The 13,130-nt window shown below is 42.8% G+C and overlaps 1 protein-coding gene across 1 annotated transcript in view; it reads left to right on the top strand.

Annotated features, from left to right (window-relative positions):
* DNER (delta/notch like EGF repeat containing) overlaps positions 1 to 13,130 on the top strand; it is a 317,354-nt gene that overhangs the window by 236,857 nt on the left and 67,367 nt on the right. The window lies entirely within an intron of this gene.

Raw genomic sequence — 13,130 nt, forward strand, 5'->3', positions numbered from 1 at the left:
CTCCACACAGTAGGCAAAGTGGCCCTTCTAAAATGTAGATCCCACGCTTTCACTCCCTGCCTCTCAGATCTCAGGTAATTTCTCACCCAAAGTGTGGTGTAGGGCCAACACATCCCTGGCAACCTCTTGGACCTCATTTCTTACTACTCCCTGCTTTTCCCACTTCTTTCGAGCGTCATCTGCCTCCCACTGTTCTTCAAGCACAGCAGGGGCTTGGGGATTGTCCTCCAGGGGGCACCATTCACCTCAGAACACAAGGCTATTTGGGGCATTTGCACCTGATGCTGTTTTTGCTGGAAACCTTGCTCCAGACTTGACTATGGATCAGTCCCTCAGGCCATTGAGATCTCCCTCACCACCGTATTTAAGACAGCCCCAGTATTCTCTACCTCTTACCTGCCTCAGTAGCATGTGGCACTACTTAAGGCTATCTCTTTACTTCTCTATTGTCTGTTTTCCTCGCCGAAATCTAAGGTCTGAAGCAGCGCCTGGTACATGGCTGGGCTCTGTTACTGGAGGTTAGATGAGTAAGTGCCCAAAGAAAACCGCAAAACTTTCTGGCTAACCCCCTAAATTTCCAGTGTTAATGGCCAATTATTTTTGCTCATGTAACCCATCTGCCCTAAGTTTTATCTCTTTGGTCTCTTATCTATTTAGTCTAAACTGGGGAAAAGTTGATTTAACACTCCTCTGACCATTTCCTAGTTATTTTTCATTTTCCTCTCTCTTAGATCTAAATTTGTCTTTTTGTCCTGCTAAAGAAAAAGTCCTTAAGGTGACTTTTAGCCTCTCAGATGGATTCTCTTACGAATTAAAAGTCACATGGTAAATGCAATCATCTTGGGTCTGTTACATCGTAGGGGTTTATAATTGCTTTTCCTAGATGTTCTCCCTTTTCTCTTTATCTTGCATAACTGTCTGCTTTCCTAGGACCAGAACAAGTGTGGTCCTGATTAATGTTTTCCATAAACATTGGCCAAAACCTCCTCTCTCATTCTAATACATTCGTCTTCCTTGTCTGCCCAGCCAAATCTCGGGCTTTCTCTGGGCCCAGTGCAACACCCAGCTCTCCCGTGAGGTTTTGCTGGCCCGCCCACCCCTGTCACAATCCGTCCTTCTTTTGAATCACTGACGTGCTTAGAGCCCGTACCACAGGCTCATCCCGGGAAGACAGCCTGGGCTGTCCCTCCAACCTCACACCAGGCTGAGCCATTCCATACGTGTTTGGAGAAAGAAGAAACAGCCTCAGGTTGTCTGTTCATCATTCTAGATGTGTCCTCCTGGTCTCTTCTTTGAAGAATAAGCTCTCTGAGAGTCGAGATACTTCCTTCTCCTTGCTTCCCTTTGCTGCTCATCGAGGCACCGAGATGAGCTAAGTTTCATCCCTTCATCGTGATTCAGTGATTGCTCATTCGTGTATCTGTAATCAAAACCGCTGATGACTAACTAACATTTACCCTTTTCATAGTGCCTTGTAACAGATCTGTTAGAACATGTCCTCTGTCACTCATCTCTTCATTCATCTGTTCCTTCATTCTGTAATTATTTACTGAGTGGCCACTATGCCAGGTTCTGGGGCTCAAGGCTGAGGAACGAATGTGGCTCCTTCTCCAGGAAGCGTATGTTCTTGTTGGGGGTGGGGGACTGATGATAGACAAGTAAACCAACACAACTGTGTCATCACAAATTTGGCAAAGTGCTATGAAGGCAGTGATCGGGGTTCTGTGATCCAGAGTAAGAGAGGGATACGTCCCCAGAATGGGGTGGTCAGGGCAGACCCGCCTGTCTAACATGAAAGCCAGGAACCGAAAAGGTCAAGTGTAAGCAGGTGGGAGTGGCAACTTCCAGGGAGTAGAAGTGCCATGTGGCCAGGCTCTAGGTGGGGAATGGCTTGTCGTTTCTGGGAACTGAATGGAGGCCAGGCCGGTGGGGCCAGCTCCTAGAGAAGGCACAGTGTTCATGCCATAGTGTTACCCCAGCCGGGCTGTACAAATTTGATTCTAAGAGCAGTCGGAAGCACTGATAATATTTAATTGTGAGCAAATATTCTTACTGTTTGTAGGGGTAAAATAGACTTGGGAATCTCATCCAAGGAAACTGTTGTAAAGATGAGGAAATAATTGTGGCTTTGACTGGAGCGGTGGCAGCAGAGATGAAGCAGTGTTTGTGTTCAGGAAGCATTTTGAAAGTAGAATCTATTAATATCCACTGATTTGTTAGACATGGGGTTGGGGGAGAGGAAGCAACCAGGTACGTGGACCATTTGCCAAGACAGTGAAATCACGAGTTAATATTTAAGTGACAGCATCAGCAAGAATGCCAGTATCGTGTAATCCGTCTCCCCCTTATTAATACTGCAAACTTCTGACATCTCCATAGCTTTCTAGATCAAGTGACTTCATGGTCTAGCAGCTTGAAATGGTCCAGGCATGTTTCCTTTGGTTTCAAAGATCTGATTTGCATAATGTGTGTATATCAAGGGTGTGGATTTCTTTATTCACATGTAACAAATGCTCAGCAGGCGTATTCATGTAAATACTGGTTCAGATCCAGAATTTGAAGCAACAGTCAACTAGCTAAATCACAGTGTTGCAGTAACCCCTCTTTCCTTAGATTTTTTTTGCATAGTCCTGTCTTGCTTGTTTCCCATTTTAATCCTCTGATATTTCACCCTTTTCTAAACTTTCCCCGTGTTGCCGTGAGTTGTTCTCAATCTCTCGACTGCTGGCATTGCTTCCGTGTGTTTGAGTTTTTCCCTGGGGCTATTGTGCTTTCTTTCCAAGGTTTTCTGATGTGTATCGTATGAAGTTTGTATGACTAGAAAGAGACCATCGCAAACAAGGAATATCACTGCTTCATTATCCTCTCTGCACCTGTTGATTAACATTATTAAATAACTTTTCTTTTTTACCCTTCAAGTAGGATTGTAGATCCAAGTATATTTGCTCATTAGGTTCCAGCTGGGACCCCATGTTATTTCTCCAGTGTGGTTAATTTATTAATCTTTTAGTCATTTCAGAAACATTACTGTTACTATTTTTATTACCTGTAGTACCATATTCCACAAAGCAGTATTCCCTTTGTCCTCCATGTTGCAGAGTCTCAATGTGCCCGTGAAAGTCGTTGAATCCAAGAATGTCAAAGTTTGTTTTCCAGCTCTCTAGCCTTTGCCATCGTGACTCATTTGGTTTGCATATTCTGCGAGTGGAATTTTCAAGAAACATTTACCTTAAGAGATCATTATTGATAGATTGACTTGTCAAAGCTCTAAAAGAGTTATGTTAATAGAAAGTGAAACTTCACCACAGGCTATCTAAAATAATTGCTTTTAGAGTTATAGCATTTTGCAGGAACAGGCAAAAGCTGAGAGGTTCCTAGGATTGAATGTGGAGTTTGGAATTCTTTGTATGTAGTGTGTGTCTATGTGGAGAGACCGAGGGGGTGGAGGGGAAGGGAGAGGCAGAGGAGAAAACGGGGGAATGAAAATCTTGGCTCATTTTTAGAATGTTTCTTGGAAAGTTGATGTCTGTACTGGCTGGGGTCTCAGCCGAAGATGGGTCTTTTCTACCTTGTGGCGTAAGATACCTTTCTGCCAGCACTCACAGAACGGCATTGTGCTCTGTAAATTCACGCAGAAGTGCCCTTTCTAGTAATCTTTGTCTTAGCTTTGAGTCACAGACTTCTGTATTTTTACATAAGGAAATCAGACCCCTAAAACACTGTATCTGTTTTGGGATCACTTACATAGGAACTCATTTGTAGATCTAGAAATTGAATATACATTGTTTCTTTACCTGGACTACAGTTCAGTTTTTGACTACAGTTCAGGTAACATTCAAGCTTTCTGTAATCAGTATCCTGTTTACAAGCCAGATTTGATTCAAAATTTCAAGAACTTACATATTCACCTGTGTGTAACATGTATTATAGCAAGACCCATAAACCAGCCGACTGTCCTTGATGGGCCAGTTGGGAGGCCATGCCTGCATTGGTTGGCATGTTGGCTCCAAGTCTGGTATTTGGGTGATTTTAAAGATGACTTCTGGTTTTATAAGAAGTTGGTAGTACATGTGATATGTTTATTCCTTAGAACTCAAGTTTAATAACCATATTTTAAAAATATCCCTCACGTGGCACTGGCAATACTGAGAACCAGTTAGTCCCAGAACATTTCAAAAGCACAGAGTTCGAAATTTACAAGTGCTAAGTGATTTCCATTTTCTTTTCTTTTTCTTTAATTTTTTTAGGAAGAGAGAGAGAGAGTACAAGTGGGGGAGGGGGCAGAGAGAGGAAGAGAGAGAATCTTAAACAGGCTCTGCAAGGAGCCCAATGCAGGGTTCCATCTCACAACCCTCAGATCATGACCTGAGCCAGAATCAAGAGTTGGACGCTTAACAACTGAGCCACCCAGGGGCCCATGATTTCCATTTTCCTTTTTTTTTTTTTTTTTTTTTGTGTATTTTTGAAGGAGAGAGAGAGAGAGAGAGAGAGAGAGACAGAGCGTGAGCTGGGGAGGGGCAGAGAGAGAAGGAGACACAGAATCCTAAGCAGGTTCCAGGATCTGAGCTGTCAGCACAGGGCTCGATGCGGGGCTTGAACCCACGAACCATGAGATCATGACCTGGGCCGAAGTTGGACGCTTAACCGACTGAGCCACCCTGGGGCCCCATGATTTCCATTTTCTAAAGCCATCTTAAATTAAAGAATTTAGGATACTGATGGGTTTAATCTGGCTGTAATTTCTTTTGCTAGCATAGCACCTTCAACTTTTCAAATGCTTTGAGACAAATTCTCTTCCTAGCATGAGGCTTAAGAGCACAGATGTGGAGTCATACAGACCTCAGTTTGAATTTTGCTTTTCTCACTTACTAATTGATGTCCCTGGACTAGTTCCCTGACATCTAGTCTCTAAGCCTTCTTCTGTCCAAGTGGATAATAGTAGACTCTGATTGAGCCAGTAGTTGTAATAGGTACGAATGGCTTAGCATAGTGTCTAGTATATAATAAGAACTCAATATTTGCTATTATCACTAATAATTATTCATCATAATAATATTAGTGGATACCACTTAATTAGTAATATACAATAAATTGATTATTATTAATAAAAAGATTCCTCTTCCTTTTCCTCTATTAGTATAACTATTTGGTTCACACAGCTGTCCTCTCATCTCCATTTTTAACAAATGAGGAAGCTAAGACCTGAAAGAAGAGTTATTTGATTTGCGCTGACATGGTTTACGAATCAGAATTTGGTTTCGTGGCAAACAAGAGGCACTCCAGATAATTGTGGTTTGATTACTGTAGCTTTATCCTAAGCTTCGAGTCAGCTAGAGTAATCCTCCCAGTTTTTCTCTTTTCCTCTTTCCAGCATTGTTTTGGGCTTTCTAGGTTCCTCGCATGGCGATACAAAGTATAGAGCCACCTTTGTCAATTTGTACAAAAAAATTATTTTCCTTTGGTTTGTTCTCTATCTTAGGGGAGACTGCTCATTATTTCACTGTTAACTGTGAAGGTTTTCGGGGTACCTGGGTGGCTCAGTCGGTTAAGCGTCCGACTTCCACTCAGGTATCTATCTCACGGTTCCTGAGTTCAAGCCCCGCGTCGGGCTCTGTGCTGACAGCTCGGAGCCTGGAGCCTGCTTCGCATTCTGTGTCTCCCTCTCTCTCTGCCCCTCCCCTGCTGACATTCTGTCTGTCTCTCTCTCTCTCTCTCTCTCTCTCAAAAATAAAATAAACATTAAAAAAAAGTAAATGTGAAGGTTTTCATTTATGCCCTGTCAGATGGAGGAAATAACCTTCTGTTTTCGTTTGCTGATAGTTTTTCCCCCTTTTAAAAGTATTGAATGGACATTGATTTTTTGTCAAATGATTTTTGACACATCTGTTGAGATAACTGACTTGTTTCATGTGCATGTGTAAAGAATTTGCGATCTGGCTTGGGTATAGTTTTATATTAATATTCATTAGGTCAAGATGGTCCATAGTGTTTTGAAATATTGTAGACACGAGCTCATTTTGTCAGTTTATTCTATCAGGTAAGAAGAAAGAAGTCCTTCTCTGATGGGATCTGTTTCTCCCTCTGGCAGTTTTTTTTTTTCTTTCATGTATTCTAAAGTTCTCTTATTAGGTCTGCACATTGAGGGTTGTTATATCTTCCTGAGGGATTGCCCATTTTTTCACGTTGAATGTCCCTCCTTATGAGTTTCTCTTAGAGAGCATGTAATTAGGTCCTGCTTTTTTTTGTCAGTCTGACGATCTTTGCATTGTTAGTCATTTCTTTTCAATGCAGTTATCAATAGGGTGGGATCTGGGGCGCCTGGGTGGCGCAGTCGGTTAAGCGTCCGACTTCAGCCAGGTCACGATCTCACGGTCCGTGAGTTCGAGCCCCGTGTCAGGCTCTGAGCCCCGCGTCAGGCGCTGGGCTGATGGCTCGGAGCCTGGAGCCTGTTTCCGATTCTGTGTCTCCCTCTCTCTCTCTGCCCCTCCCCCGTTCATGCTCTGTCTCTCTCTGTCCCAAAAATAAATAAAAAAACGTTGGAAAAAAAAAAAATTAAAAAAAAAAAAATAGGGTGGGATCTAAGTTTACCTTATTGCTATTTGTTTTCTAGTCATCTCCTATGTTCTAGGTTTTATTCTTTCTTTGGGAAAATTGAGTATTTAGAAATTATTTTTTTTCTCTCCAGTTGACTTTTTTAGCCGTATCTTTGTTTTTTGCTGTTGTGTTTGGTTTTGTTTTGTTTTTTCTTTCTTTTTAAAAACAATTTTTAATAACATTTATTCATTTTTGAGAGACAGAGACACAGAGTGCGAGTGGGAGAGGGGCAGAGAGAGAGGGAGACACAGAATCCGAAGAAGGCTCCAGGCTCTGAGCTGTCAGCACAGAGCCTGATGGGGGGCTTGAACCCATGAACTATGAGATCATGACCTGGGCTGAAGTCAGACGCTCAACTGACTGAGCCACCCAGGAACCCCTTAATTTCTTATTTTTGTTTAGTGGTTGCTCTGGGCATTAAAGTAGCTAATGACAGTATAATTCTATCAACTTCCCTCCTCATTCTTTATTCTATTGTTGTTCTGTATTTTCCTGCTAAGTAGGTTATAACATCATAATTCAGCGTTGCTAATTTTGCTTTAAATAGCCAGTTGTTTTTAAATAAAGAAAAGAAAAAAAAGCTTAGCTAGCCCCAAATGTACCATTTCCAGTGCTCTTTATTTCTTCCTATAAACTTGAGTTTCTATCTGTTATCATTTATATTCTGCTTTAATAACACTCTTTCATATTTTTATAGTAAGGTAGATATGTTGGCAACAGATTCTCTCAGCTGTTGTTTACTAGAAAATGTCTTAATTAACTCCCATTATTTGAAGTTATTTTCCCTGGACATAGAATTCTTGGAGATAGGTTTATTCTTTCAGTACCTTAACGAGATAATTTTATTGTCTTTTGCCTCCATAGATCCTAATAAAAAGTCATCTGTAATTCTTTTCATTGTTCAGTGTATGTATTTTGTCTTTTCTTCTGGATACTTTTAATATATTTTTTTTAATCTAATTTTTGGTGATCAGTACTTTGACTATGACATACTTGCTTGTTTTCTTTGAATTTACCCTTCCTGGGGTTCGCTGAGCATTATTGTCTCTGGCTTATTTTTCTACCAAAGTGGGAAAAGACTCAGGCATCATATCTGCGGTCCAGGCAGTAGAATGAATGAAGGGATAAAATGAAGTTGCATGCCAACTCTCTTCTAAGGACGTTTCTCAGAAGCAACCTCAAGAGATTTCCATGTATATCCCATTATCCAGAATGTAGGTGCAGGCTTACATCTAGCTGCAGAAGAGGCGGGTGGGTGTAGCCATTATTCTGTGCAGCTTTGTGACCAGATACGCAATTGCAGTGAAAGCAGAGGAGACAGATATCGGAGACAGCAAGCCCTTTGTGCTGAACGTACTCTGCTACAACAGGCCCTTTTCTGCCAGCCAGCAAGTGACAGAGCTCTGACAGATCCTGGATTACGTGTTTTCACATTCTCGGCCCTTCTGCTGCACCCCAGACCTCGAGCGTTACAGCAACAAGTACCAGTCAGAAGCTTGGATTTTGGAATCAGACTGCCTAAGCCCAATCTCATCCCTGCCATTTACTAGCTGTGTAATGTTGGCAAGTTACTTGGTCTTTCTGTGCCTCTGTTTACCCATTTGAAAAGGAAATAATAGTACTTAGCTCATAGAATTCGTACTAGGGTTAAATGAGTTATTTTCGCTAAAACACTTGGAACGGTGCCTGGTATGGACAAGTGTTTTCCATTAACAGACACTGTTTCGGCAGATTGCCCTTTTGAGCCTGTGCAGAAATGCTGCCGGCGATGGCCCTACCTCTCACCTCTTCCCTCAACTGTTTGCTCTAGGACCCCACCTCCACGTGTCAGCCTTACTGGACGACCCAATAGCTGTGCACGTGTTTTGAGATCAGCGTGTGAACACCGCTCGATTCCAAAACACTCCCTCTTGGCTATATCCCGGGACTCCACCCTGAAGGATTCGTGCACATGTGAAGTTCGATCATGTTGCAGAGATCGGCTGACAGGCCGGCCTCTCTCCCGTGCCCTGACCACAGACTCTGGGTGTACAGGCAATTTGGAGTTTCCCCAGGACCACTGCTTAAAGGAAGGTGACTCCAACATTTATTGAGCCCCACCTGCCATCCTATTTAATCCTGTGCAGCAGGGGTCATCCTTATTTCTCATGTAAGAAAATTAAAGCACAGAATGATTAAGTACTTTGCCCAAGGTCACACAGCTAGTAAGAAGATTCAAACTTTGGTTTCCTGGCTTTGCGTTTCTTGTGCTATGCAACTTTGTCTTTTTCTCTCATGGGAAGGTCCTTTAAGAGGTGGCGAGGGAAGATGTGAGTCATTTACAAAGGATGTCATGTCATTAAGAGGATGACAATTGCTTAGGTGATGGAAATGGAGAGTTTTCTGGTCAAAGCAATGGTGTCTTAGCTTGGGCTTCTATGACAATACCATAGACGGTTGGCTTAAACAATAGACATTTACTTCTTATAGTAATGGCGGCTGAAAATCGGAGATCAGGGTGACAGCATGGTCAGGTTCTAGTGAGGACTCTCTTCCAGACACTGGCCTCAAGTGTTAGCATCCACACCTGTGAATTTGGTTCCCATCTGTATGCATCTGACCCCTACTCCATGTCCTCTGCATCGTATCTCTTTCCCTGAGCACTAGATCTGTAGTCAAGTGAGTCCTGAACAACCAGGAAAGTGCCTCAGCTCAACACGCACAAAGCTGACTTCATCACTCTGCACTGGGAGTCTCCTCCTGTGTTTACCATTGCAGTTGGTAACAACACCATCCACACTGTGCCCCAGTCTGGAAACACATTATAATTATAGCTGCTTCTTACTGAACGCTTATTATTTGCCAGTCACTGTGCCAAATGTTTTCCAGAGTTTTTCATTTAAGCTTCATAAAAACCATATGTTGTAGGCATTATCATCCCCATTCCATGAATACAGAAACATGAGGTCAAGATGATTAAGGACTTGCCCACGGTCCCACAGTTACTAGTGGGCAGAGATAGTATTCAGCCCCAGTTCCCTTTGGCTCCAAAGCCTGTGCTTAACGTTGGGTCACACAGAGAAGGCGCATATACAGGGGCCCACAGACATGTTTTACTTGCCCGAGAAATGACTTACCAACAGCATTTTAATGTGTATTTATTTTTGAGAGAGAGAGAGAGAGAGAGAGAGAGAGAGAGAGAGCACTCCAGAGTGTGAGTGGCAGAGGGGCAGAGAGAGAGGGAGACACAGAATCTGAAGCAGGCTCCAGGCTCTGAGCTGTCACAGGGTTCGAGCCCACAAGCCAGGAGATCATGACCTGAGCCAAAGTCGGGTACTTAACCGACTGAGCCACCCAGGCGCCCCCCTCCCCCGACTTACCGACATTTTAAAATAGGAGGGGTTCAAACAAGAATCAAGATTTCAGATATTTCTTGAACATTCAGAAGATCTGGCAACTGGATCCACCTTCCAAATGGCACGGTTGGCCTCAGGTGAGTGACAGCCACCCACTTTGGAATGCACTCCAGGAGCATGCGTGCCACAGTTTGCCACCGTCCCTCCCGCTCCTTGCTGTCTGTCTTCCAACAGCCCCACTTCCTTCATCAACACTACCTGCCTGACCCCTGCTGACGTTTGAATTTTTGGCTCCTGTTACCCGGTTTCTCTTCTCTTTCTTTCCCCCCGCCGTCTAATTGGTGCCTGAACTGACGGCGTTGCTCGTGAAAGCATTTATTGTCGGTCTCACGTTCTTCATCCCTATTGCTGCAAATTGTTCCTCATAACCTCTCACCCCAATTACGCCAGCAAACACCTAGTTTCCTGTGTCCGGTCTTGAGCACCACTAATTCGCCCTCCACATTGCTTGCAATTAGGGACATCAACAAAACGTGAATACATGATGTCCTGTGGCTTCAGAATGAAATGCGCCCTCGTTACTGAGGCACACAGGACGGTTCGTGCTCTGGCCTCTGACCAGTGCCCTCATTTATGTTGACTTTCCCACACTCCTCTTGGCCTTATTGAGATATGGGCTCACCCCAGTCACGACCCTTCGCATCTCCTTGCGTATTTACTATCTTTCTTCCTACTTGGGATATTCTATGTGGATTATGTGAATATCTGTAACGGGGTATATGGACTTGAATCTCGTGATTGCCTTTCTAAACTTTGTGTTGTTGTTGTTTTTTACATTTTGACCTGATCGATCAGTCTCCTATTTCTTTCTCCATCAAGGTACACACAGGATAGAAAACATGAGTCTTGGTTGTGTTTTTAGATCCCGACGGCTTCATTGGCCCATTGCTGGTTTCTGTGCCGTGGAGCTAGAATCCCAGCTCTGCCCTCTACTAGCTACGTAGACCTCCACAGGCTACTTCGTGTTTCTGATGTCTCATCATTAAGTAGAGTTACTCAGAGTTCTTTTATCGTACGGTTAGGGCGGGCTTAGATGACATGATGCACGTAAAGGCTTAGAACCAGCCGTGCACGTGAGCCCCCGGTGGATGTCTGCTGTTATTATCACCGTTTTTATTGAATTCGTTTATTCCGCATTAGATCAGGAGCGGTTTTGGGAGTTTTGCTACATATCCTTTTAGAACTCACAACAACTTTATGAAGAACATAATTTCAGCTCTTTTCTGGGGGAGGCAGCAGGTTAGAGAGGTCAGGCTCGCCTTGGTCGCTGTTTGTCCTATGGCAATACGTATTGAGTATCTCCTTTTCAGTCAGAGTAAAATGGAACACGTCTCATGAAAGATGGAGTTATATTCCACCCTAGGCCGTGAAGGGACTCCTTGGGGAGTTCAAGGGTTATTAAAACTGATGTAGTACATTTTTAATATGATCTCTAAAATTAAAAAAAAAAAAACTACTGGGAACTTTATAAAATGTTGAATAGTATTGGATTTTGAAAAAAAATTTTCTATTCTGTTTGGAAAACTACCAGGTTGATTATGCCTATTTATGAGGGATGCTTCAGATAATTAAGTCTGGGAGCTCTTTTTGTTTGTTTAATATATTCACCATGTCTTTAACGGTAACAACAGAAATTGCCAGCATTGCTAGGGGTTCTGTGTGAAGACAGGGAAATACAAACTTAAATGTAGACAAGAGAAGTTGAAGAGAATATTGGAATAAAAACTATTAGTAAAATTATTTAACTTTTGTTTCTAAAATTTGAACAATTTTCATTTAAGTTTCAAGCTGCTCTTAAACTGGTAGAGGAAGGCTAGGTTTTACTAAAGCATTGTCAAGTCTCTGCCTGGACACACAAACCTACAGACCCACATATATGTACATATATTTTTTTAAATTGAGAAATACTGAAACATACGTACAGAAAACAGAATAGAAATCACCCACATAATTAGCACATTTATTTCATTTATATATATTTTAAAGTTTATTAATTGGGGTGCCTGGGTAGCTCAGTCGGTTAAGCATCCGACTTCCGCTTAGGTCATGATATAGCAGTTCGTGGGTTCAAACCCCACGTCGGGCTCTGTGCTGACGGCTCAGAGCCTGGAGCCTGCTTTGGATTCTGTGTCTCTCTCTCTCTCTGCCCCTCCCCTGCTCATGCTCTGTCTCTCAAAAATAAATAAACGTCAAAAAAAAAAGTTTATTTATTTTAGAAGGAGGGCATGAGTGTATGCAGGGAAGGAGCAAAGGGAGAGGGAGAGAGAATCCCAGGCTGGCTCCGCACTGTCAGCACAGAGCATGACTCGGTTTGAACTCATGAACCGTGAGATCATGACCTAAGTGGAAATCAAGAGTTGGACGCTCAATGACTAAAGCACCCAGGTGCCCCCACAATTAGCGCGTTTAATATTTTTAAAAATTTTAATGCTTTATTAAGGTACAATTTAGATATCATGAATTTCATTCATCTTAAGTATACAACTCGATGCATTTTAGTAAATGTGTCACCGCAATGCGATATTGGAACATTTACATCAACCCCAAAGACTGCTCATGGCCAAAGTCAGTCCCTCTTCCCACCCAGCCCCACGCAAGCACCGATCTGTTTTCTGTCTAGATTTGTTTTTTCTGGACATTTCTTATAAGTGGAGTCACACAATATGTGTTGGGTTTTTTTTAATGTTTATTTATTTATTTTTGAGAGAGAGAGAGCGTGTGAGCAAGCCTGGGGGTGGGGGCAGAGAGACAGAATCCCAAGCAGGCTCCACACTGCCAATGCAAAGCCCAAGCCAGGGCTCAACCCCACAAACTGTGAGATCATGATCTGAGCCGGAATCAAGAGTCGGAAGCTCAACTGACTGAGCTGCCCAGGTGCCCCTTGCCCCTGTGTGTTGTTTTTTTAACTGCTTTCTCTTAGCTGGTGTCATTTTTTGAGGTGCAGCCACACTGTAGCAAGAGTAGAAGCTTAGCTCCCTTTTACTGCTGAGTAATATCCCATTCTGTGGATACAACACAGCTTATCCATTATGGTAACCAGCTTGAAAAAAGGTGTATGTTCAAGAAACCGCTAACCGTGGCTGCTTCTAGAGAAAAGAACGGGGTGTAGGGGATATTGGTGGGAGATTTTTTTCATTGTTT

Source organism: Panthera onca, chromosome C1, assembly GCF_046562875.1.
Source record: "Panthera onca isolate mPanOnc1 chromosome C1, mPanOnc1 haplotype 2, whole genome shotgun sequence".
NCBI classification, from domain to species: domain Eukaryota; kingdom Metazoa; phylum Chordata; class Mammalia; order Carnivora; family Felidae; genus Panthera; species Panthera onca.